We start from the raw sequence: 27,757 nt of genomic DNA, 5'->3' as shown, positions 1-27,757 counted from the left end.
ATCTACATGTTTAATCATTGCATATGGAATTCCATCGGGTCCATGGGCTGTATCATTGCAATGAGCAAGTGCGGAATCAAATTCTCTTTCAGTGAAAGGAGAATTATACGACTTTCCTGTTGCAAAATTTAAAATTTTCTTTTCTTCAATGCTCCTATACTGGTGACCAGGAGCTCCTTCGCACTTGCTTGATACATTTGAAAAATGATTAGCCAGGGCATTGCTAACATCATTTGATCCAGCTACATAATGACTATTCACCTTCAACACTGGTGGTAGGTTGGGGGTGAATTTACCAGCTATCTTTTTCACTTTCCTCCACACAGAAGAAGGTGGTGTTCTACTGTTAATGCAGGAAACAAAAGACATCCTTGACTGGCGCCTTGCTTCTTTCATGACCAAAGCGGCACTGTGCTCTACATTTCTTGTACATAATTAAATTCTCATCAGTTCTGCGTCTACGGAATTGTGTTAGATATCTTCTTTTGGCTCTGTGCAGGGCAGTTAGTTCTGAAGACCACCACGGGACTGGTAGTCGTTTGAAAAAAAAACCCTCTTGTTTTGGGAATTGAATTGACTCCTGCTGTATGGAGAGTTCCATTCAGAGAAAGTCTATGGCATCATCAATATTATCAACCTGCCCTGCATCCCCCTCAATTTCACTTAGCTCAAGAAATTTATCCCAGTCCACCTTGTCAAGATTCCATCGTGGCGATCTCTGTTGGTGTTGGTGTTTATAATGAATGATTGATTGATGCATGATCATCTTATGTCCTCCAATCGAAGTCAAGAAGGCAATTAGAGCTTACGATTAATAGGTCAATACATGACAAGGTACCTGTCTGGACATGAAAGTGTGTGGGCTCTCCTGTATTAAGGAGTCCCATATCTTCATTTTCCACAATTGATGGTATGATATTTACCCTCGTGTTTGCTAAAACATCACCCAACAAAGGATGTCTACCATTCAAATCTCCGAGTAAGAGAAAAGGTTGAGGGAGTTGTTGAATCACCTCTACTAAGTTATCATACAAAATGTTATTGATTGATTGAATGATTTAAAGTTTTCAGGGACCTTAACATCTAAAGTCCTTAATGGCGATATCATTTTGTTTATATATAAATATATAAAAAATATAAGAATATTCAATTAAAACCATAAAAGTTGAATGTCATCATAAAAGTTAAATAGTTTTCAAAAGACCTGCTTCGGAAATAAATCTAAAAATGCCACTTGCAGAGTAGGACACATCATGTCCAAGAATCTTGGCAAGAATGAACCTGCCACCCTCACCTCGAGCCTCAAACAAATATCCATTCCTTAAGTTATTATAATTGGGGCATTCGGTCAACTAATGCCTCACTGTTAGAGGTACTAAACAGTCGTCACAGTACGGTTGGTGTTGGCCCTTCAGCAGAAATTCATGTGTTAACCGAGTGTGACTAATACGGAGACGACAAAGAGACGTCTCCCATTTTCGGGGTATCATGTTATACCTCCAAGGAGATATGATATTTTTTACTTCTCTCATTTCATTGCCATCTAGACTATCCCAGTGCTTTAGCCATTTATTGCGAAGCAATTACTTGATGTTAGGTAGGAAATCAGTACACGGAATGGGGTACCTTCTTGGCAGCAACTCGGATGCACCATTTTTCGCCAATGAATCTGCTTTCCCATTCCCAAACACACCTACATGTGCTGGAACCCAACAAAATTGAACCATTAGACCTCTCAGTTCAATAATAAAAAGCCATTCTAAAATCTTTAAAACTCGAGGGTTACTAGAATTAAAAACTTCTAAAGCTTGAAGGACACTCCTTGCATCACTAAAAATAGTAAAATTACCCTCCTTCTCCCACGCTATTTTCTCAATAGCGGTTAGTATGCCATACAGTTCGGCAGTAAATATTGAAGCTATTGGAAGAAGTGCACCTCTACGATCAAAATCATTACTATGTACTCCAAATCTAATGCCAGCATCAGATTTGGAGCCATCAGTATATATAAAAGTCAATCCCCTATGTTCTGCAACATGTTCCATAAAAAGAGACCTATATTCTAAGTCAGTCATATTCTTCTTAACTCCAATAAAATATTTACAAAAAGATACGTCAGGTAATTTCCACGGAGGCGTTGATGATACCTTAAATGGAAGTTCCTACTCTTAAATATAACAAGACTGTTTAATAATTGTTTCACCCGAAACCCATAAGGTTGAGGAGATTTTGGATGCAACTCAAAGTATGATGTGTGTCTTACAAGGTTAGCAGTCTGAAAGGCTTGAGAGTTAGGGAGTCTTTGCAATCTAAACCCAATACCGAATAATAGCAGACATTCGTTAAAAGTCTAGAGGTAATTCTCCAGCATCAACAAGGACACTTGGGATAGGTAAGGTTCTAAATGCTTCTGTGGACAATCTAATACCAGCATGATGTACTGAATCTAATATCTTTAACCGGCTTGGGGTGGTTGAGGAGTATATATCACATCCATAACTGATTTTGGAAAAAATCAAGGCCTTTTATAATTTTAAGATAGTGTACCAACCGTGTGTCACACGATCATACATAGTTCATTTTGTGCTTGTATCTTCGCTCTCCCCTCGCACTAAAAAGAACCTGAAATAATATGTCTGTTTTTCTCATCGGTAACGGTGTCATTTTTTGAACATGAAAATTCTTGTTGCTTTGAGATGTTGTATATAAAGGAGAGAGTTCTATAATAATCTCAATCAGCTGCTTTCATACTGTCTTTGAGTCACAACCTTCTCTCGGCCCGTCACATTGGTGACCCTGGAGCGACTCGCTCCTCCGGCCTTCCAGTCCACCCCCCCCCCCCCCGCCCCCCCGCCTCTCACCGTTACTATGACGCTGTCACGCATACCTTCTGCAGCATTACTCGCCGTCGCCAGCCACCCGTATAGCAAAGCTTTTTCAGTTCTCTCAACAACTGTTGGGGGACCAAAAGGGTTCGCTCACCCTCGGGAAAATGACCAGTATCACTCGCCTGCAACCTGCCGCGGTCGGCTCTCCTCGTGATGTGAACCTACTTTGTGCCCTTTGGGTAAGCCGTTTACCCAAACCTGTACGCGCTGCCATACCCGATGTCAATAGTTTACCCATACAGGACTTGATGACCAGAGCCGACGTCCTTATTTGCAGCCACTTCATGACCTTCAAAACCTCAATCAATGCCTCTACTTGTGACGAAAAGGACACCTATTCAACTTCAACCGAAGATGATGTGAATGCCGTAGGACACACTCCTATGAATGCTGTAGGCCTATGAATGTCGTAGGACACACATGCCTATGAATGCCGTAGGACACGCCTATGAATGCCGTAGGACACACACGCCTATGAATGCCGTAGGACACACGCCTATGAATGCCGTAGGACACACGCCTATGAATGCCGTAGGACACACACTCGCCTACCCCGTGACGAGCCGTAGCGACAACAAAGCCACCCATCATCCACCACTCACTCGCGCCCCAACCAACGACTTCTACAGCCACTCACTGCCGCTAATCGGCGCAGTTTTTGCTACTACCACTCTAGATTGAGGGCACCCTATTTAACATGTACAGTATATCATTTTTAGAGGGGGAGCCATGTACCAACCGTGTGTCACACGATCGTTCATAGTTCATTTTGTGCTTGTATCTTCGCTCTTCCCTCGCACTAAAAAGAACCTGAAATAACACGTCTGTTTTTCTCATCGGTAACAGTGTCAACTTTTGAACATGAAAACTCTTGTTGCTTTGAGATTTTGTATATAGAGGAGAGTGTTCTATAATAAACTCACTCAGTTGCTTTCTACTGTCTTTGAATCACAACCTTCTCTCGGCCCGTCGCAATAGTATTGCAGTCTGCCCCCCATGATGTATGGGACAATACTTTTAAGATATTCAGAGCTTCAACACATTTAGCTTTTAACACTTTTAAGTGAGAAACCCATGTATGCCTACAATCAAATATCAAAACTAAAAATTCAGCTTCACTTAAACATGGCATCCGTTGACCTTCAATGTATATATCCGGGTCTGGATACGACAAAAATGGACAATGGTAGCTTTACTTGTCGATAACTTCAATCCATTCACATCGGTCCACTGGATAATTTTGTCAAGAGGGTTGTATTTTTTTCTCAACCATTGGCATTCTAGTTCCAGCAAATGATATTGAGAGATCATCCATAAATAATGTTGAAAGAAGATCCCGGGGAATGACTGAAGATATCCCATTAATTGCTAGTTCAAACAGTCGAGAAGGCAATTGATTGATTGATTGATTTAAAGTTTTCAGGCATCCTGACATCTAAGGTCATTGACGGCGGTAACATTTAATTTATGTATATAAAAATAAAAAATAAAAGTGTATTCAATTAAAATCATATAAGTTGAATGTCATAAAAGTTAAATAGTTTTCAGAAGACCTGCTTCTGAAATAAACCTAAAAATGCCACTTGCATAGTAGGACACATCATTTCCAAGAATCTTGGCAAGGATGAACCTGCCACCCTCACCTCGAGCCTCAAACAGATATCTATTCCGCAAGTTGTTATAATTGGGGCATTCGGTCAGCAAATGCCTCACGGTTAGAGGTATTAAACAGTCTTCACAATACGGTTGGTGTTGGCCCTTCAGCAGAAACTTGTGTGTCAACCGAGTGTGACCAATACGGAGACGACAAAGAGACGTCTCCCATTTTCGGGGCATCATATTATACCTCCAAGGAGATATGACATTTGTTACCTCTCGCATTTTATTCACATCTAGGCTATCCCATTGCTGTTGCCATTTATTGCAAACCAATTTCTTGATGTCAGGTAAGAAATCATTACAGGGAATGGGATACCTTCTTGGCAGCAACTCGGATGCAGCCTTCTTAGCCAGTGAATCTGCCTTCTCATTCCCAGACACACTTACATGTGTTGGAACCCAACAAAATTGAACTGTTATACCTCTCCGTCCAATAATAAAAAGCCATTCTAAAATCTTTAAAACTAGAGGGTTATTAGAATTAAAAACTTCTATAGCTTGAAGGACACTCCTTGCATCACTAAAAATTGTAAAATTACCCTCCTTCTCCAACGCTATTTTCTCAATTGCGGTTAATATGCCATACAGTTCGGCAGTAAATATGGAAGCGGTCAGAGGAAGTGAACCTCTACAATTAAAACCATTACTATGTACTCCAAATCCAACGCTAGCATCAGATTTGGAGCCATCAGTATAGATAAAAGTTGATCCTCTATGTTCTTTAACATGTTCATTAAAAAGAGACCTGGCTTCTACGTCTGACATATTCTTCTTATCTCCAATAAAATATTTACAAAAAGATATCTCTGGTAACTTCCATGGAGGCGTTGATGATACCTTGAATGGAAGTACCTTATTTCTAATTATATCCAGACTATTTAATAATCGTTTCACCAGAAAGCCTTAAGGTTGAGGAGATTTTGGGTGCAACTCAAAGTATGATGCGTGTCTTACAAGGCTTGCAGTCTGAAAGGCTAGAGAGTCAGGGAGTCTTTGCAATCTAAACCAATACCGAATAATGGAAGACATTCGGTAAAGGTCTAGAGGTAACTCTCCAGCATCAACAAGGAGACTTGGGATAGGCAAGGTTTTAAAAGCTCCTGTAGACAATCTAATACCTGCATGATGTATCGAGTCTAATATTTTTAACCGGCTTGGGGTGGCTGAAGAATATATTTCACATTCATAACTAATTTTGGAAAAAAATCGAGGCCTTGTATAATTTTAAAATAGTATTGCGGTCTGCCCCCCATGATGTATGGGACAATACTTTTAAGATATTCAGAGCTTCAACACATTTAGCTTTTAACGCTTTTAAGTGAGAAACCCATGTAAGCCTACAATCAAATATCAAACCTAAAAATTTAGCTTCACTTGCACATGGTATCCGTTGACCTTTAATGTTTATATCCGGGTCTGGATGTACTCCCCAGACACGACAAAATTGGACAATGGTAGTTTTACTTGTCGAGAACTTAAATCCATTCATGTCAGCCCACTGGATAATTTTATCAATAGAGAGTTGGATTTTTCTCTCAACCATTGCCATTCTAGTGCCAGCAAATGATATTGAGAGATCATCCACAAATAATGTTGGGAGAACATCCCAGGGAATGACTGAGGATATCCCATTAATTGCTAGTGCAAACAGGGTTACACTCAGCACACTCCCCTGAGGAACTCCCTCCTGACACTTACTCTCTGATAGAGTTTCCCCCACTCTCACTTGAAAAACTCTATGTGAAAAAAATCCCTGAATAAATAGTGGTAGTTCTCCTTTTAATCCTAGTTCATGAATTGTTTTAAGTATACCATATCTCCATGTGGTATCATATGCCTTTTCAAGGTCGAAAAAACTGTCACATGGTGCTGCTTCCTGAATAAATAGTGGTAGTTCTCCTTTTAATCCTAGTTCATGAATTGTTTTAAGTATACCATATCTCCATGTGGTATTATATGCCTTTTCAAGGTCGAAAAAAACTGTCACATGGTGCTGTTTGGAAGCAAAGGCTTCACAAATAGAGAACTCAAGTCTTATTACACATCAGTTTTTGAGTGCATTTTTCTGAATCCACATTGAATCGGTGATAAAATACCCTTCTTTTCAAGGTACCACATCAACCTTACATTGACCATCTTCTCCATGATTTTACATAAACACGAAATCAATGTAATAGGTCTATAGCTTGCTGCTAAAAACTTGTCCTTACCGGGTTTTAAAAAGGCTAAAATAATGGCTAGTTCCCAAACACTTGGGTAACTATGATCATGCCATATTCTATTAATAATACTTAAAATAAATAACTTTGTATTAAAATGTACATGTTTAACCATTGCACATGGAATTCCATCGGGTCCAGGAGCTGTATCGTTGCAAGTAGCGAGTGCGGAATCAAGTTATCTATCAGTAAAAGGATAATTATAAGATTCTTCCCTTCCTGTTGCAAAATTTTAAATTTTCTTTTCTTCAATGCTCCTGTACTGGTGACCAGGAGCTGCTACACTCTTGCACGATACATTTGAAAAATGGTCAGCCAGGGCATTGCTAACTTCATTTCCTTCAGTCACAAACTGACCATTCACTTTCAACACTGATGGTGGGTTCGGGGTAAATTTGCCTGCAATTTTTTTTTATTTTCCTCCATACAGAAGATGGTGGTGTTCTACTATTAATGGAGGAAACAAAAGCCACCCAAGATTGGCGTCTAGCTTCTTTCATGGCACGACGGAACTGTGCTCTACACTTTTTGTATGATATCAAATTTTCATCAGTACGGCATCTACGCAATCTAGTCAGGGATTTTCTGGTGGCTCTGTGCAAGGCTGTTAATTCTGAGGACCACCACGGGACTGGTCGTCTTTTGAATAGTCCTGTGGTTTTGGGAATCGAATTGATTCCTGCTGTATGAAGAGTTCCATTCAGTAGGTCTATGGCATCATCAATACTTTCAAACTGTTCTGCTCTCCCTTCGATTTCACTTAGCTCAGAAAATTTAACCCAGTCTGCCTTGTCTAGATTCCAACGTGGTGATCTTTGCAAAGGCGGACCCTTGTTGGTGTTTATAATGATTGGTGCATGATCACTAGTATGCCAATCATCTAATGTCCTCCAATCAAAATCAAGAAGGCAGTTAGAGCTTGCAATTGAAAGGTCAATGCATGACAAAGTACCTGTCTGAACATGGAAGTGCGTGGGCTCTCCTGTATTAAGAAGTCCCACATCCTCATTCTCCACAATTGATGAGATAATATTGCCCTTTGTGTTGATCAAAACATCACCCCATAAAGGATGTCTACCATTCATATCTCCCAGCAAGAGAAAAGGTTGAGGGAGTTGTTGAATGACCTTTGCTAAATCATCATATAAAATATTATCATTTGGAGGTAAGTACAGAGAGCATATTGTATATTCTCTCCCTATATCAATTTGTACAACAACTGCCTGCAGGGTTGTACGTATAGGCATAGGTATTTGGGGAACATCTCGACGAATGTACATGAGACTTCCGCCATGGCTCCCTACTTGTTGATTATATGGTGTTCTATAGCTAACATACTCTCGAGGACTAGGAGTGTTAGAATCAAGCATACTTTCCTGTAGACATACAATAATGGGGGAATGCTCATGAATTAGGAGCTTAAGTTCTTCATATTTCGCCTTCAAACCCTGACAGTTCCATTGCAAAATGGAGGAGAAAACTATGGATTATTTCTGGAAGACATCTTGGATGAGGTCTTCCCATTAGCAGTTTTTAATCTAACATTATTACATGTAGGTTTCTTCAGAGGTGGTCTTGTTATGTTGGGTTTTACGTTTGTGTTTTTCTTTGTATCCTTTTGATCTATTTGTTGAGGTGGAGGGTGGACCTCAACTTGAATTTCTGATTTATTCAGTTTATATTCTGGTTCATTAGATACATCAACAGACAAACCATCAAATTTATTTGATGTCATAACCATAACCTTTCTAATGGAGGGTGGAGAGAGAGGTTTTTGCACCTTTCCCACGACAGGTGCACCAGGTAAGTTAGTCCTAAGTGGAACCTCCATCAGATCAGGCAAGGACATGGCCTGAGAGAGGTTTGTATTATTTTTTGTAATGGCGGCTGAAGGCTGTACAGCAATGGGCAATGACCTAGTGTTAATACACCGTGGTAATATGGTTACCTCGTTATTTGACATTTTGTCAGATAGTATACTTTTTTTGGAGCTATTGGCAGCGCTAGGTTGGTTTGATTTGAATGCCTTAGCATCTGTATTTGATTTATTTAATAGTCTTTTGGCATGGGTCACACTTATATGTTCTAAGTTTGATTTGTTGAGGGCAGCTTCCTCCAACTTATATAGCTCGCAGCTCTTGTCTGTGGATTTGTGATTTGAGCTGCAATTTAAATACCTGGCTCCAAGTGCACACTCTATATGGTAAGATTTGGAGCAAATACCACACATCTTATTATTTTTGCAAACTTTGGACGGGTGCCCAAATTTAAAACAATTAAAGCATTGCAATGGCTTCTGCTTGAAGGGTCTTACTTTAAGTCTTTCGTTCTCGATAATAATATGAAAAGGTACATCAGCATCCTGGAACGTAAGGATTATCATTGATGTACCTGGGACTTTGTGAACTTTCCATACATTTAATGGACACATGGCCAGTATCTCCTCCTCTGTAAAATCATATAGATCTCTGTTAAAAACTAACCCCCTCCCATAGCTAAAATTTAGGTGGGGTTTGACATCTAACTTAATGTCATCATAACTTATTTTCATATTGGACAATATTACCGACTGTGTACTGGATTTGGCATGGATAAGGAAACTATTTTTTCCGAAACGAGATATATCGCCTGGTGCAATAGTTCCTACTTTTTTCTGAATCAATTTGCATATTTTAAAATAATTCCCTGTAATCCCCTTTGATTCAGCTATAAGCCACATCGGTGGTTTTGGATTTCTCTGGGAGGGCATAACTAAATCTGCGCCTTTTTCCAACCAATCGGCAGGCCTATACACATCCAAATCTTTTGGTACCTTATCGCAGAGAGCAGCCACGACATTTAAGTTATTAATTTTAATATTATTCAAGTTACTTATTGTACTAAATGCTTCGTCATAACTACTATAAGATATCCATGAATCCCAAGTTTCAGCTACAAGTTTCATCCTTATTTCTTTTATACATCCATAGCATTAAAATGCTTTACATAGATCATCATAATTTCTCTCTATTGAAATTTGTGTAACATGAAGGATTCAAAGTTTCCTCGTGTTACCCAAATTACTCGATTTTGAAATATCAGTAGAATGGTCCTTTCCCGTTAGAGGTCATCAACAGAACTTTCCCTTATCACATTAGCAGAGGTCGTCAACGGTGCCAGGGGAGAGTCAGCGTATCCAGGGGATGGAGGCTCGTTACTTAAAGAATCCATTAGACGAGAGAGAGAGAAAAGGGTTAATTTGATGTACCTGCTCGAGAATGTTAGGCCATCACACGTCAGAAAGGAAATTTGCACTCTCCTCTATCGGCACAATGAGAGTATACTTCCCAGATGGTCCACTCCATACCCTACCCGAAGGATAGCATCAAAACAGATATAGAGGCACAGGTGTAAGCTGAACCCGCCTGTTAGGACTGAGACCAAGAAATTATGGAATCATCCTCCCCATATCTGTAATGACGGGCTTCCGGCCAAAAGCCGAGAGTCCTACCCCAAGCATTGGATCCCCCCTGGATTCCGAAGACCCAACACTTGAGAATAGTTCCACCAAAAAGGTCCAAACCATCTTCGTGATGGCTTAAATTATCCAATACTCTCACATATAGCTTTGAATGCAAACACCTCCCAACCGTGATACCTCCTCCCACTCATCAAAGCAGGCAGCAATAAAGGATGTATGAACATCCCCGCCGGGGCTACAATGGATGTAGAAACATCCAAGCCATAGGAAAAAAAAAAATAATAAATATATATGTACATAATATATACACATATATAATGAGGGAAATTTTTCTCATAAGAGTTTGGAAAACAAGACGAAACAAAGTTCATGAAATTAGGATGAGGTCGAAGTAATATTGAGAAAAAGAAAAAGGTGAAAGAGAGAAATTTAGATTTGAACTGCGAGAGCTATTTCCCCAAGTTCGAGAACCCTCTTGCCCGTCACCAAGTTTCAGCACGGGAATGAAATGCTGTGCTGAAGCTAAATGACTTCATCAAGGCATTCTCTCATTAAGAGGGAGAGAAGGCAATCAGAGCTTACGATTGATAGGTCAATAAATGACAAGGTACCTGTCTGGACATGAAAGTGTGTGGGCTCTCCTGTATTAAGGAGTCCCACACCTCCATTTTCCACAATTGATATGATATTTCTCCTCGTGTTTGCTAAAACATCACCCCACAAAGGATGTCTACCATTCAAATCTCCAAGTAAAAGAAAAGGTTGAGGGAGTTGTTGAATCACCTCCACTAAGTTATCATACAAAATGTTATCATTTGGAGGCAAGTACAGAAAACAAATTGTATATTTTCTCCCTATATCAATCTGAACAACCACTGCCTGCAGGGGTGTACGAATAGACAAGAGAAACTTGGGGAACATCTCGATGAACGTATATGAGACTTCCACCATGGCTCCCCACTCGGTGATCATATAGTGTCCAATAACTAATATATTCGCGAGGACAAGGGGTATTATGATCAAGTTTGCTCTCCTGTAGACAAATAATTATGGGGGAATGCTCATGAATAAGGAGCTTAAGTTATTCATATTTGGCCCTTAACCCTGACAATTCCATTGCAAAATGCAGGAAAAAACTATGTTTATAATTTGATAGACCCCTTGGATGGAGTCTTCCCATTAGCAGATTTTGATTTAACACTATTTCTAAGTGGTTTTATCAAAGAAGGTCTTGATAGATTAAGTTTAGCATTTATGATTTTATTTTTGTCTTTTTGATCCGATTGTTGAGATTGGTGACCTCCATTCTCATTTCCGATTTATTTAAATTGACTTCTAGTTGATCAGAAACATCAACAGACAAAACATCATATTTATTTGACGTCGTAATTTTGATATTTCTTATGGAAGGGGGAGAGAGAGATGGAGGTCTTTCCCTTTTCCGATTAGTAGGTGGTGAGCTACCAGGATTTTGCACCTTCCCCAATACAGGTGCACCTGGTAACTTGGTGTCAGATGGAATCTCCATCAAATCAGGCGTGGACATGGCCTGAGAGAGGTTAGTACTATTGTTGGTAATGGGGGATGAAGGCTGTACAGAAATGGGGAATGACCCATTTTAAATATAATGTGGTAGAGCCTCAGAAGGCAAAATGATTACCTTGTCATGCAGTACTTAATTATCAGAAGTTGTATTTTTTTTCTTAGGATTAGTGGCAGTGCTAGGTGGGTTTGATGTCTCCTGTGGTAAATTTCCCTTTGATTTTAAGGCCTTTGCATACCTGGTTGATTTATTCAACAGTCTTTTTGCATGTCCCACACTTATGTGTTCTAAACTTGATTTGTTTAGGGCAGCTTCCTCCAACTTATACAGTTCGCATCTCCTATCAGTTGATTTATGATTCAAATTGCAGTTTGAACACCTGGCCTCAAGTGTACATACTCCATGAAAAGTCTTGGAGCAAATACCACACATTTTTTCATTTTTGCAAACTTTGGATGGGTGTCCAAATTTAAAACAATTAAAGCATTGCAGGGGCTTTTAATTGAAAGCCCGAACTTTAATCCTTTCCTATTCAATAACAATATGGAAAAGTACATCAGCATTCTGGAAAGTAAGTATAATCATTGAAGTTTCAGGAACCTTATGCTCTTTCCATACATTTAGTGGACACATAGAAAGGATCTCCTCCTCTGTAAATTCGTACAGGTCTTTATTAAAGATCACTCCCCTTCCATAACAATTTAGATGAGGTTTAATTTCCAATGTAATTTCATCACTGCCTGTCTGTAAGTTAGATAGTATTGCAGACTGAGTCGAAGATTTGGCATGGATGAGATAACTATTCTTCCCAAACCAAGATAAATCTCCAGGTGCAATGGTTCCTACTTTTTTCTGAATAAACTTACATGTTTTAAAATAATTCCCTATCATCCCTTTAGGTTCAGCTACAAGCCACATTGGTGGTTTGGGTTTTCTCTGTGAAGGCATGGGAACATTTCTCTCTTTTTGAAACTAATCAGCAGGTTTGTACACATGTAATTCCTTTGGGACTTTATCACAAAGAACTCCCATGATGTTCAATTCGTTAATTTTGATACTACTAATATTACTTATGGCATTAAATGCTTTATCAATACTATCAAAAGATATTCAAGAGTCCCATTTTTCATCTCCGAGTCTCATCCTTATTTCCTTTATTAATCCATAGCATTCAAATGCTCTACATATATCATCATAATTTGTCTCTAATGGAATTTGGGAAACATGAAGGAATCGTAGTTTCCTTGTGTTACCCAAATTGCTAGATTTTTTAACATCAGTAAAGTGGTCCTTTTTAGTTCGAAGGTCGTCAACAGAATTTTCCTTAATTACAGTAGCAGAAGTCGTCAACAGTGCCGGGGAGGGGGGGGGGGGGTGTCAGCAAATCCAGGGGATGGGAAGTCAGTATTTGAAGGGTCCATATTCAAGGGTGGGATTTTCTTTATGTTTTTTGTTGTTGTTTTGTTGGTTTACCTGCTTGAGAATCTTAAGAAAGTATCATACGTCGGAAAGGAAATTTGCATTCTCCACTATCGGCACAATGAGAGTATACTTCCCAGATGGTCCACTCCATACCCTACCCGAAGGATAGCACAAAAACAGATATAGAGGCAAAGGTGTAAGCTAAACCCGCCTGTTAAGACTGAGACCAACGAAATATGGAATCATCCTCCCCATAACTGTAATGATGGGCTTCCGGCCAGAAGCCAAGAGTCCCACCTCAACGATTGGATCCCTCCGGATTCCGATGACCCTTGAGAGTAGTTCCGCCAAAAAGGTCCAAACCATCTTCGGGATGGCTGAGATCATCCAATACTCTCATGTATAGCTTTGAATGCAAATACCTCCCAACCGTGATCCCTTCTCCCATTCATCTAAGCAGGCAGTAATAACGAATGAGGATATGTCCACACCATTTAAGTAAAATAAAAATAAATAAATAAATAAATAAATGAACAAATAAAATATATATATATATATATATATATATATATATATATACACATATACATATATACACATATACATATATATATATATATATATATATATATATATATATATATATATATATATATATATATATAAACATATATATATATACATATACACACATATGTATACATATAAACATAAGAGAAATAATACTCATAGAGTTAGGATAGCAAGGCAAAAGAAAGTTGATAGAATTAGGAGAACGTCGAAGAAATACTGAGCAGAAGGAATAGAGTAAAGGGAGAGAAATTTAGATTCGAACTTGGGGAGAAATTCCCCAAAGTTCGAGAGCCCTCTTGCCCGTCACAATTCTTCAACAACACGATAAAACCACATGACTGCGTCAAGGGTTATCAATTTGAATATATAACTGTTTGTGACAGTAGTGATCTATAGGAATGGCATCAAATGCATGAGATAACTGTTCCACAAGTTTTGTTCTATAGAAATAACGGAAAATGTTGTGAAAGGTAATTTTAATATTATGGAAGTTTCGGACCGATTCCAAATAAACAATAAGGCAAAAGAAATAGATTTTTTGAAAATCGATATATTTACGGAAAGGTATTTGTATGTTTGGTAATGAAATCACATAAAATATAATGATGGAATCTAAAGTCGAGGATAAATTTTTTTTATAAATCTTACGGAAAACTGCTATATTTTTTTACTAAATGGCTAATGTTTAATAATTATACATACGATGATAACAATGATGTCAACAGTGAATTTACTAATGTAAATCATAATAAGGTATCCACATAGCAAGTTTCCTTCGACCAGTTTTGTACCTCGGTTCTAAATAGCAGGTTCATGAAATTTCAAAACGATTTATTACCTGCTTTTGAGAACATTTTTCATTCTCACTACAAAATTAGGCCAAAGTCATTTCAAAACAGAGTTTTTTTGCCCAGTGCAAAGACTTCTTTTGTCAATGATGAAATGACGAGAGATATAGGATTATTTTGCAAGAAAAAACTTAATGATTAACTAAGTTCTTAAGGCAATGTAAAAACTGCTATCCTATTGTGTATTATTAAACAGTACATACAATTTGAATAATACATGCAAATCCAAAACTAACTAACTAACTAACTAACTCTCTCTCTCTCTCTCTCTCTCTCTCTCTCTCTCTCTCTCTCTCTCTCTCTCTCATGCGGGCGCGAGCTTGGAGCAAGATCTATATTTGAAAATGTTCTGATACAGCTCTAACCTTTCTCGTACCTCTTTTCAAATCACTGGCTCCCCCACCCCCGGATGATCTTCAGGCGAATATTCCAAGAAGAAAAGAAATATATAAAGATTTGAATGATGGTGCCGATCACGATTTATGTGACTGTGCCTTAGCTCGAACTAAACATGCCATAGAAATTGTTTCAACATGCATTTCGACGATTCATTTTATATCAATAAATGGCAAAGTAACAAACAAAGCCACACGACATGCTTTAATACATCCCAGTGCGGTTGAAATACTGAGAAGTGAAAGCGACCACAACATTTTTCTCTACAATTTCACAATATTCTATTTTCAGCTTTAGACCAGTGAATAGAAGATCCAGGTCACGGTGAAAATATTTCACTTTACCTTTCAAGTTTATATTTGAACTCGGTAAAATATTCTGTATTAGAGATGCACCCAATCGTTTCCGAAGTGTTCGTAATTTAGGTATATAAGGCCGAATAATAGAAAATTTATCAGTAGCCACAGTATACTTATAATAAATTTCTCCAATGCTACTACCAAATAAGCAAAGAAATATAACCCAGTCTAAATGAATGAACGAGCATCAAGGGATTTTTCTTTTTAAAAATGTATGATAAGCATTCAAGTACTTTTTCTTTTTAAAAATGTATGATAAACTCATTTATAAACATTATTCTCTGTTATGTAAATTTGGTGACCAAAATATATTGAATGTGTGCCACGAAAAACTTTCAAAGAGCAAAGCCGAAAGGCGTTTGGGTAAGGCTGATAAAGCGGGAAAAAGAAAAAATTTCAAACGTTATTGAGACATATGAGGTAACACGTGGCGTATTTTCGAAGCTGTTAAATGAAGTTAGCTTGAACCAAAATATATATATATATATATATATATATATATATATATATATATATATATATATATATATATATATATATATATAATCACAGCGCTGGCAAGCGCGACCGGGGACAAAACAACGCCCTCTCTCAAAAATACGGCCAGTGCTGTTATATACGATTACCAAAACGCGAAAATACGGGTTTTTAGAAAAGTACTTTCCCGACAAAGTAGAAGCTTGAAACTTTAGGATTTGCCTTTCCTTATTATTTCTAGGCGATCCTGAAAGTTTCAAGTCCCTATGTTTTAAGGGTCAAGAGATATCACGTCAAAGAAATGCCAAAATATGGCATATTTTGCATAAACATTCAGTGTTCTATATATAGATAGATAGATAGGTAGATATAGAGATAGACGCTTCAATAGCAAAACCGGGGGAGCTTATTTCTCAGCTTCTGAATAAGCTAGAAAGATGTTCGACCCCAGGTTTTAAAGATAAACTTATAAGGGGTGGCTTAGGCTATGTGAGGATGTGACCAGGTGGTCACGTGACATGAGTTTTCAAAAGGTACTATAACGGCAATGCTTGTTTCTCAGCCTCTGAATCAGCTAGAAAGACGTTTGACCCCAGGTTTTGTAGGTCTAAACTTGAATTGTGGCCTAGGCTATTTGCAGACGCATTTAGATGGTCACGTGGGGTAAGGTCACGTGACATAGATAGATAGGTAGATATAGAGATAGACGCTTCAAAAGCAAAAACGGGGGAGCTTATTTCTCAGCATCTGAATAAGCTAGAAAGATGTTCGACCCCAGGTTTTGAAGATAAACTTATAAGGGGTGGCTTAGGCTATGTGAGGATGTGACCAGGTGGTCACGTGGGGTAGGGTCACGTGACATGAGTTTTCAAAAGGTACTATAACGGCAAAGCTTGTTTCTCAGCCTCTGAATCAGCTAGAAAGACGTTTGACCCCAGGTTTTGTAGCTCTGAACTTAATTTGCGGACGCAGTTAGATGGTCACGTGGGGTAAGGTCACGTGACATAGGTTTGAAGTAGTATACTAGCGGGAACGCTTGTATATCGGTCCCCGAATGATATGAGCTACAAAGACGTTCGACCCCAAAAATTTTAAAACCATAGTATTAGATTATAGCTATGATGGTTCGGATAATCATGTGATGTCACATCTGAAGTCACGTGATCTTTGTTGAACGACTCTTCCTTCTGCTTACGATAATGTTCATTAGCTCTGTTTCTTAAGGAGTTAGAAAGACGTTCGACACAAGATGTTGCCAAGATTATGCTGGAATTTACCTTATTATCAATTATCTTGTGGGGTAAGGTAACATGAGAGATAACACGCTATTTCAGATAAGCGGTATGGCTTACTTTTTGACGCCCGAACAAGCTGCTCAAGTATTTTACTTTTAGTAGGTTAACGACATATATAAAGCTGCTTGACCTTTCGATTGTGTATGTTTGGTCCCGTGGTGTTAGTAGATCACCTAGCTTCATAAGCTATTCTCTTCATACTGCGGCGAATTCTTCGGTGTTATCTGTGGGAAACTGTACGGGATTTGAGGCAGCCGGCAGTTCAGTAATGTAATAACGATGAAATTACGTCACGGCTACTGACCAAGGAATAGATAACATGGTTTTGAGTGGAGAAATCAAGGTATCAGTAATATTAACACCTGCCATTCAATTTTAAAACTCTTGCAGGTGTGCATGCGAGCCCATTTTACCATGGGAATTTGACATTATCATAAACGTTTAGAATATTAAACCTGTACCTTTGACGTCACTTTCAGGAATGTTGGGGCAGATAAGACCTTCATCACACCCTGTTTATTACGTCACGGCAGGTGGGCAAAGTGCAACATTAAACCCGTAGGACGTGGATGGGACTCGGGTAGGTTATATAAAAGAAAACCAGCACGTCACTTAGCATATTGTACTCTCGTCAGATTGATCAATTTTAGTTCATTTTACATTTCATTCGCAACAGATTTCCAACCTTATCAACCATGATGAACATTACCAATACCAACAAAAAGGTAACCGATGCAGTCATTGTTGTAATTATTGAACTATTCAAGTAAACGATTGTTTTCCCGAACTTTTGATTGAAATTTTAGCTTACGAAACCGCTTTCGTCATGCGGTGGATGTAAATAAGAATTTAGAATAAAAATAAACAAATTGAATTTCATGTTACTGATAACCTGGTCTCTTTTAGTTCTCAACTACTCAATTAATACGCTTGCGCAAAAAAAAAAAAGTGATATTTAACCAGAAACCAAGAAATCGGTTGGAACCTTTGACCGGGTACGCCTCTCCATGTCCTAAAATAAAACAAAGAAAAAATTTTCATCTTTTCAATTGAGCGTCTGAAAGAATTGATATAAATATTTTGACCGGGTGTCACCGGTTGCTTGCTTTTGACATTACCCATAGTCATGGCGAGGAGTTGCCAATTTTTGAGAGACGGTAGTAATGGTAATTGACTTATCTTTCATGTCAGTCACAGGACTCGGCGTTGAAGACTAATGTAGATCACACGGTAGCGTGTAGCATGTAGTTACGTCTTGTAGGAACGATAAGTTACTTGATAGATGTCCATGTTGATGTATATCATGATGAGGGGGAATGCGGTTGATTGTAGAGATTAGGACGTAATACTAATAGGTAAAAAATTATCATAAGTTGTAGATAGGCGGTCAAGGAATGGATGTAGGAGGTACGAGGTAGATAGTAAGGGAGGTAAAAGGTAAACAAATTTTTAGGTAAACAAATAAGGCGTGTGGTAAGATGTAAAAGTAAATCTAAAGGTAAGTAAGAGGTGATGGGTAACGGGTAGGAAGTAGGAGGTATGCTAGTGAATTAAGCGTTGAAGGGTAAGAAATGAAAGAGGCAGGGTACAAAAGAAAATGTGTAGAAGAGGTAGGAGGTAAAAGGTAATAGGTTAGAGGTAGGAAGTAGGAAGTAGAAGGTAAGAGGTAGGAGGTAAGAGGTAAGGGGTAGGATGTGGATGGTAGGAAGTAGGAGGTTGGAGGTAAGAGGTAGGAGGTATAAAGATCTAGGATGTAGGATAAAAGATGTAGGAGGTTGAGGGTAGGAGGTAAGAGAGGTACCTCTTATAAGAGGTAAGCGGTAAGAGGTAGGCGGTAAGAGGCAAGATGTTATGCAAGAGGTAGGAGATAAGAGGTAGGAGGTAGGAGGTAAAAGATAGGGGGTAGGATGTAAGGGGTAGAAGGTAGGATGTGGAGGGTAGGAGGTATAAGTATATAGGATGTAGGATGAAAGATGGAGGTAGGGGGTATAACTATAAGAATGCAGGATGTAGGAGGTAGGAGTTAAGAGGTAGAAAGAAGAAACAAGGTAGGAAACAGGAAACACGTAGTAAGAGGTAATACCTATCAGAGGTTGGAGTTATAATGCGTTCCTCAGCATAGTATAGGTGTAGAATACTACATTTTATCTCCATGAATTGATCACGAATCACAGCGTTTTGTTTTATGGCTATGGGTAATGTCAAAAGCAAACAACCGGTGACACCCGGTCAAAATATTTATATCAATTCTTTCAGACGCTCAATTGATTGATTGATTGATTGAAAGTTTTCTGGCATCCTGACATCTAAGGTCATTGACGCCGATACCATTTACTGTATATGAAAATTAAAAGAGAATTCGATTAAAACCATAAAAATTAAGAAATCATTAAAATAGTTAAATAGTTTTCAGAAGACCTGCTTCTGAAATAAATCTAAAAATTCCGCTCGCATAGTAAAACACATCATATCCAAGAATCTTGGCAAGGATAAACCTGCCATCCTCACCTCGAGCCTCAAACAGATATCTATTTCTTAAGTTAGTAAAATTTGGGCATTCGGTCAACAAATGCCTCACTGTTAAAGGTACTAAGCAGTCCTCGCAATACGGTTGGTGTTGGCCCTTCAGCAGAAAACTCGTGTGTCAACCGTGTGTGACCAATACGGAGACGACAAAGAGTCGTCTCCCATTTTCGGGGAATCATGTTATACCTCCAAGGTGATATGATATTTGTTACTTCCCTCATTTTATTGCCGTCTTGACTGTCCCAGTGCTGTTGCCATTTATCACAAACCAATTTCTTGATGTAAGGTAGGAGATCGTTACATGGAATGGGATACCTCCTTGGTAGCAACTCGGATGCCGCATTCTTCGCCAGTAAATCTGCCTTCTCATTCCCAGACACACCTACATGTGCTGGAACCCAACAAAATCGAACAGTTATACCTTTCCGTCCAATAATAAAAAGCCATTCTAAAATCTTTAAAACTAGAGGGTTACTAAAATTAAAAACTTCTAAAGCTTGAAGAACACTCCTTGCATCACTAAAAATTGTAAAATTACCCTCCTTTTCCAAAGCTATTTTCTCAATAGCGGTTAATATGCCATACAGTTCGGCAGTAAATATGGAAGCTGTTAAAGGAAGTGCACCTCTACAATTAAAATCATTACTATGTACTCCAAATCCAACGCCAGCATCAGATTTGGAGCCATCAGTATATATAAAAGTCGATCCCCTATGTTCTTCAACATGTTCCATAAAAAGAGACCTGGATTCTAAGTCAGTCATATTCTTCTTAACTCCAATAAAGTATTTACAAAAAGATATGTCCGGTAATTTCCATGGAGGCGTTGATGATACCTTGAATGGAAGTACCTATTTCTAATTATATCCAGACTATTTAAAAATCGTTTCACCCGAAAGCCATAAGGTTGAGGAGATTTTGGGTGCAACTCAAAGTATGATGCGTGTCTTACAAGGCTTGCAGTCTGAAAGGCTAGAGAGTTAGGGAGTCTTTGCAATCTAAACCAATACCGAAGAATGGAAGACATTCGGTAAAGGTCTAGAGGTAACTCTCCAGTATCAACAAGGAGACTTGGGATAGGCGAGGTTTTAAATGCTCCAGTAGACAATCTAATACCTGCATGATGTATCGAATCTAATATTTTTAACCGGCTTGGGGTGGCTGAAGAATATACCTCACAACCATAACTAATTTTGGAAAAAATCAAGGCCTTGTATAATTTTAAAATAGTATTGCGGTCTGCCCCCCATCATGTATGGGACAATACTTTTAAGATATTCAGAGCTTCAACACATTTAGCTTTTAGCGCTTTTAGGTGAGAAACCCATGTAAGTCTACAGTCAAATATCAAACCTAAAAATTTGGTTTCCGATACACATGGTATCCGTTGACCTTTAATGTATATATCCGGGTCTGGATGTACTCCCCGGATACGACAAAAATGGACAATGGTAGTTTTACTTGTCGAGAACTTAAATCCATTCATGTCAGCCCACTGGATAATTTTATCAATAGAGAGTTGGATTTTTCTCTCAACCATTGCCATTCTAGTGCCAGCAAATGATATTGAGAGATCATCCACAAATAGTGTTGAGAGAACATCCTGGGGAATGGCTGAGGATATCCCATTAATTGCTAGTGCAAAAAGGGTTACACTCAGCACACTACCCTGAGGAACTCCTTCTTCCTGGCACTTACTCTCTGATAGAGTTTCCCCCACTCTCACTTGAAAAACTCTACGTGAAAGAAATGCCTGAATAAATAGTGGCAGCTCTCCTCTCAATCCCAATTCATGAATGGTTTTAAGAATACCATATCTCCATGTGGTATCATATGCCTTTTCAAGGTCAAAAAATACTGTAACATGGTGCTGTTTGGAAGCAAAGGCTTCACAAATAGAAGACTCAAGTCGTATCAATACATCAGTCGTTGAATGCATTTTTCGGAATCCACATTGAATCGGTGATAAAATACCTTCCTTTTCAAGGTACCATATCAGCCTTGCATTGACCATCTTCTCCATGATTTTACATAAACAAGATGTCAATGCAATAGGACGATAGTTTGCTGCTAAAAACTTGTCTTTACCGGGTTTTAAAAAGGCTAAAATAATGGCTAGTTCCCAAACACTTGGGTAGCTATGATCATGCCATATTCTATTAATAATGCTTAAAATAAATAGCTTTGTATTAAAATGTACATGTTTAATCATTGCATATGGAATTCCATCGGGTCCAGGGGCTGTATCGTTGCAATGAGCAAGTGCGGAATCAAATTCTCTTTCAGTGAAAGGAGAATTATACGACTCTTCCCTTCTTGTTGCAAAATTTAAAATTTTCTTTTCTTCAGTGCTCCTATACTGGTGACCAGGGGCTCCACACTTGCTGGATACATTTGAAAAATGATTAGCCAGGGCATTGCTAACTTCATTTGCTTCAGTTACATACTGGCCATTCACCTTCAACACTGGTGGTGGGTTGGGGGTGAATTTGCCAGCTATCTTTTTTACTTTCCTCCACACAGAAGATGGTGGTGTTCTACTGTTAATAGAGGAAACAAAAGACATCCATGACTGGCGCCTTGCTTCTTTCATGGCACGACGGAACTGTGCTCTACATTTCTTGTACATTATTAAATTCTCATCAGTTCTGCGTCTACGCAATCGTGTTAGAGATCTTCTTGTGGCTCTGTGGAGTGCAGTTAGTTCTGAAGACCACCACGGGACTGGTCGTCGTTTGAATAACCCTGTTGTTTTGGGAATTGAATTGACTCCTGCTGTATGAAGAGTTCCATTCAGTAGGTCTATGGCATCATCAACACTTTCAAACTGTTCTGCTCTCCCTTCGATTTCACTTAGCTCAAAAAATTTAACCCAGTCTGCCTTGTCTAGATTCCAACGTGGCGATCTTTGCAAAGGCGGACCCTTGTTGGTGTTTATAATGATTGGTGCATGATCACTAGTATGCCAATCATCTAATGTCCTCCAATCAAAATCAAGAAGGCAGTTAGAGCTTGCAATTGAAAGGTCAATGCATGACAAAGTACCTGTCTGAACATGGAAGTGTGTGGGCTCTCCTGTATTAAGGAGTCCCACATCCTCATTCTCCACAATTGATGAGATAATATTGCCCCTTGTGTTGGCCAAAACATCACCCCATAAAGGATGTCTACCATTCATATCTCCCAGTAAGAGAAAAGGTTGAGGGAGTTGTTGAATGACCTCTGCTAAATCATCATATAAAATATTATCATTTGGAGGTAAGTACAGAGAGCATATTGTATATTTTCTCCCTATATCAATTTGTACAACAACGGCCTGCAGGGTTGTACGTATAGACATGGGTATTTGGGGAACATCTCGACGAATGTACATGAGACTTCCGCCATGGCTCCCTGCTTGTTGATTATATGGTGTTCTATAGCTAACATACTCTCGAGGACTAGGAGTGTTAGAATCAAGCATACTTTCCTGTAGACATACAATTATGGGGGAATGCTCATGAATTAGGAGCTTAAGTTCTTCATATTTCGCCCTCAAACCCTGACAGTTCCATTGCAAAATGGAGGAGAAAACTATGGATTATTTCTGGAAGACATCTTGGATGAGGTCTTCCCATTAGCAGTTTTTAATGTAACATTATTACCAGTAGGTTTCTTCAGAGGTGGTCTTGTTATGTTGGGTTTAACGTTGGTGATTTTCTTTGTATTCTTTTTATCTATTTGTTGAGGTGGATGGTGGACCTCAACTTGAATTTCTGATTTATTCAGTCCATCTTCTGGTTCATTAGAAACATCAACAGACAAAACATCAAATTTATTTGATGTCATAACCTTAACGTTTCTAATGGAGGGTGGAGAGAGAGATGGAGGTCTCTCTCTTTTGCGATTAATAGATGGTGGGATTCGAGGTTTTTGCACCTTTCCCACAACAGGTGCATCAGGTAAGTTAGTCTTAAGTGGAACCTCCATCAGATCAGGCAAGGACATGGCCTGAGAGAGGTTTGTATTACTTTTTGTAATGGCGGCTGAAGGCTGTACAGCAATGGGCAATGACCTAGTGTTAATACACCGTGGTAAAGCCTCAGGAGGTGATAAGGTTACCTCGTTATTTTGACATTTTGTCAGATAGTATACTTTTTTTTGAGCTATTGGCAGTGCTAGGTTGGTTTGATTTTAATGCCTTAGCATATGTATTTGATTTATTTAATAGTCTTTTGGCATGGGTCACACTTATGTGTTCTAAGTTTGATTTGTTGAGGGCAGCTTCCTCCAACTTATATAGCTCGCAAATCTTGTCTGTGGATTTGTGATTCGAGCTGCAATTTAAACACCTGGCTCCAAGTGCACACTCTCCATGGTAAGATTTGGAGCAAATGCCACACATCTTCTCATTTTTGCAAACTTTGGACGGGTGCCCAAATTTAAAACAATTAAAGCATTGCAATGGCTTCTGCTTGAAGGGTCTTACTTTAATCCTTTCGTTCTCGATAATAATATGAAAAGGTACATCAGCATCCTGGAACGTAAGGATTATCATTGATGTACCTGGGACTTTATGAACTTTCCAAACATTTAATGGACACATGGCCAGTATCTCCTCCTCTGTAAAATCATATAAGTCTCTGTTAAAAACTACGCCCCTTCCGTAGCTAAAATTTAGGTGGGGTTTGACATCTAACTTAATGTCATCATTATTTATTTTCATATTGGACAATATTACCGACTGTGTACTGGATTTGGCATGGATAAGGAAACTATTTTTTCCGAAACGAGATATATCGCCTGGTGCAATAGTTCCTACTTTTTTCTGAATCAATTTGCATATTTTAAAATAATTCCCTGTAACCCCCTTTGATTCAGCTATAAGCCACATCGGTGGTTTTGGATTTCTCTGGGAGGGCATGACTAAATCTGCGCCTTTTTCCAACCAATCGGCAGGCCTGTACACATCTAAATCTTTTGGTACCTTATCGCAGAGAGCAGCCGCGACATTCAAGTTATTAATTTTAATATTATTCAAATTACTTATTGCACTAAATGCTTCGTCATAACTACTATAAGATATCCATGAATCCCAAGTTTCAGCTTCAAGTTTCATCCTTATTTCTTTTATGCATCCATAGCATTCAAATGCTTTACATAGATCATCATAATTTGTTTCTATTGAAATTTGTGTAACATGGAGGATTCGAAGTTTCCTCGTGTTACCCAAATTACTCGATTTAGAAATATCAGTAGAATGGTTCTTTCCCGTTCCGAGGTCATCAACAGAGCTATCCCTTATCACATTAGCAGAGGTCGTCAACAGTGCCGGGGGAGAGTCAGCGTATCCAGGGGATGGGGGTTCGTTCCTTAAAGAATCCATTATAGTAAAGAGAGGGAAAAGAGTTACTTTGATGTACCTGCTCGAGAATGTTAGGCCATCACGCGTCGGAAAGGAAATTTGCACTCTCTACTATCGGCACAATGAGAGTATACTTCCCAGATGGTCCACTCCATACCCTACCCGAAGGATAGCATCAAAACAGATATAGAGGCACAGGTGTAAGCTGAACCCGCCTGTTAGGACTGAGACCAAGAAATTATGGAATCATCCTCCCCATATCTATAATGACGGGCTTCCGGCCAAAAGCCGAGAGTCCTACCCCAAGCATTGGATCCCCCTGGATTCCGAAGACCCAACACTTGAGAATAGTTCCGCCAAAAAGGTCCAAACCATCTTCGGGATGGCTGAAATCATCCAATACTCTCATATATAGCTTTGAATGCAAACACCTCCCAACCGTGATACCTCCTCCCACTCATCAAAGCAGGCAGCAATAAAGGATGTATGAACATCCCCGCCGGGGCTACAATGGATGTGAAAACATCCAAGCCATAGGAGAAAAGAAAAAAAAAAAATAAATAAATATATATGTACATAATATATACACACATATAATGAGGGAAATTTTTCTCATAGAGTTTGGAAAGCAAGACTAAAGAAAGTTTGTGAAATTAGGATAAGGTCGAAGTAGTATTGAGAAAAAGAAAAAGGTAAAAGAGAGAAATTTAGATTCGAACTGGGGGAGCAATTTCCCCAAGTTCGAGAGCCCTCTTGCCCGTCACCAAGTTTCAGCACGGGAATTAAATGCCGTGCTGAAGCTTAATGACTTCATCAAGGCATTCTCTCATTAAGAGGGACGCTCAATTGAAAAGATGAAAATTTTTTCTTTGTTTTATTTTAGGACATGGAGAGGCGTACCCGGTCAAAGGTTCCAACCGATTTATCGGTTTCTGGTTAAATATATATATATATATATATATATATATATATATATATATATATATATATATATATATATATATATATATATATATATATACATATATATATATATATATATATATATATATATATATATATTATAGAACTGTCTCTAACTGTGTGTTATTCCATGATTCTTGCTACTCCCAAGTTAACATTATTATCATGTTGTTATTTTATTATTAAATAAAAGAGCTTTACCAGCCCAGTTGGTCAAGCTTGACTCTCACAGGGCTAGCCCGAAATAAAATCGGGATATAAATAATTATAAGATTATCAAAATTTATTGATAAAAAAAAGTGAATAAATGAAAATAAATAGTATATATATATATATATATATATATATGTATATACTGTATATACTTATATATCTTTAAATATTTTAAATATGGGTGAATAGATGGATGGATGACTGGATATATATATATATATATATATATATACTGTATATATATATATATATATATATATATATATATATATATATATATATATATATATATATATATATATATCCAATTAAAAAGAATTGGTAATAACATAAAAATCTTAGGTAAAAATTTAGATGCCATCAATAATACGTGAATTCATTAAAAAAAATTAAAATTCTATAAACAGAAAACTACTTGTTTCAGTTAAAATGTCAGAAAACGTTTTCTGACCAAAACATCTCTCTCTCTCTCTCTCTCTCTCTCTCTCTCTCTCTCTCTCTCTCTCTCTCTCTCTCTCTCTTGCTGAAAAACTTTACAAACCGAAAATATATGTTTAACAGATAAAAAAGTATCACACTCACTGCACATTGGAACAGTGCCGTGAGGTGTACTCATTAAAAATACATGGGTCAATCTCGAGTGCCCAATTCGTAATCTGGTTAAAATTAGTCGAGTTCTTTTGTTATTTTGTATTGAGGAATCCCAAGGAGCAACCTTCGGTTTTATTTGGTTTAATTTATTATTTTCTGGCACAAATATATATATTCTGTAATTTTTCCGATATGAAATGCCTTAATGTAATAAAATCTCCAACTGGGAGGCCAATGTTTTGTTGTGGCGATTTAATGGCTTCTTTAGCAACAGCATCCCCCTTTTCATTACCAACAACTCCAACATGAGCCGGTATCCAGCATAACTACTCGACACTTACACACTGAGAAGATAGTTTACTATAGATCATTAATTTAAATAGGGATTCTACGTCAAGACCCAAGAGTTTTACATTGTTTACCGGGATATTTATTCTATTGAGTTTCTGGATAAAGTCTTCTGCATGCTTGATATGAGCGGAAAAAAAACTCCCTAGAAAGGGAGATAGCAAGTCTGCTAACAATTTTGACATATATATATAAATGGCCCTTTGCATGAGACAATTGGGCGCAGGTTTGTGAGCCCGTAAAAATATGGCAATGAAGGGTTCATAACTTTAAAAAAGACATAGAGGTCTTGGAAAAGTTCATTGTTTTCGATTTTTCTTACGGATTTGAAAAATTTTGGAGCAATAGAATTACAGGGGGTCTTTTGTTAGCTTTTCATGCGTAGTGTCATCGTTTAGGAGATGTTGAACTTTGTTGACATACGTCCCTTTATCGAGAATAACTATTTTGCCGTCTTTATCTGATTTTATGATGATGATGATGATATCGGTTTTGTGTAATGAAAAAATGGCTTTATGAAATCTTCTGGGAAGCGTATTTTTACTGCTATCTTGTTCTAATGCATTTAATAAGATTCCTTTCAAAATTATTCTAAGAGAAATGTTTATCAAAGGCCACCACATAATCAAAATG

This window comes from Palaemon carinicauda, chromosome 15 (assembly GCF_036898095.1).
Source record: "Palaemon carinicauda isolate YSFRI2023 chromosome 15, ASM3689809v2, whole genome shotgun sequence".
In the NCBI taxonomy this organism is placed as follows: Eukaryota; Metazoa; Arthropoda; class Malacostraca; order Decapoda; family Palaemonidae; genus Palaemon; species Palaemon carinicauda.
The sequence above is the reverse complement of the archived record's forward strand: the minus strand, read 5'-3'. Positions refer to the sequence as shown.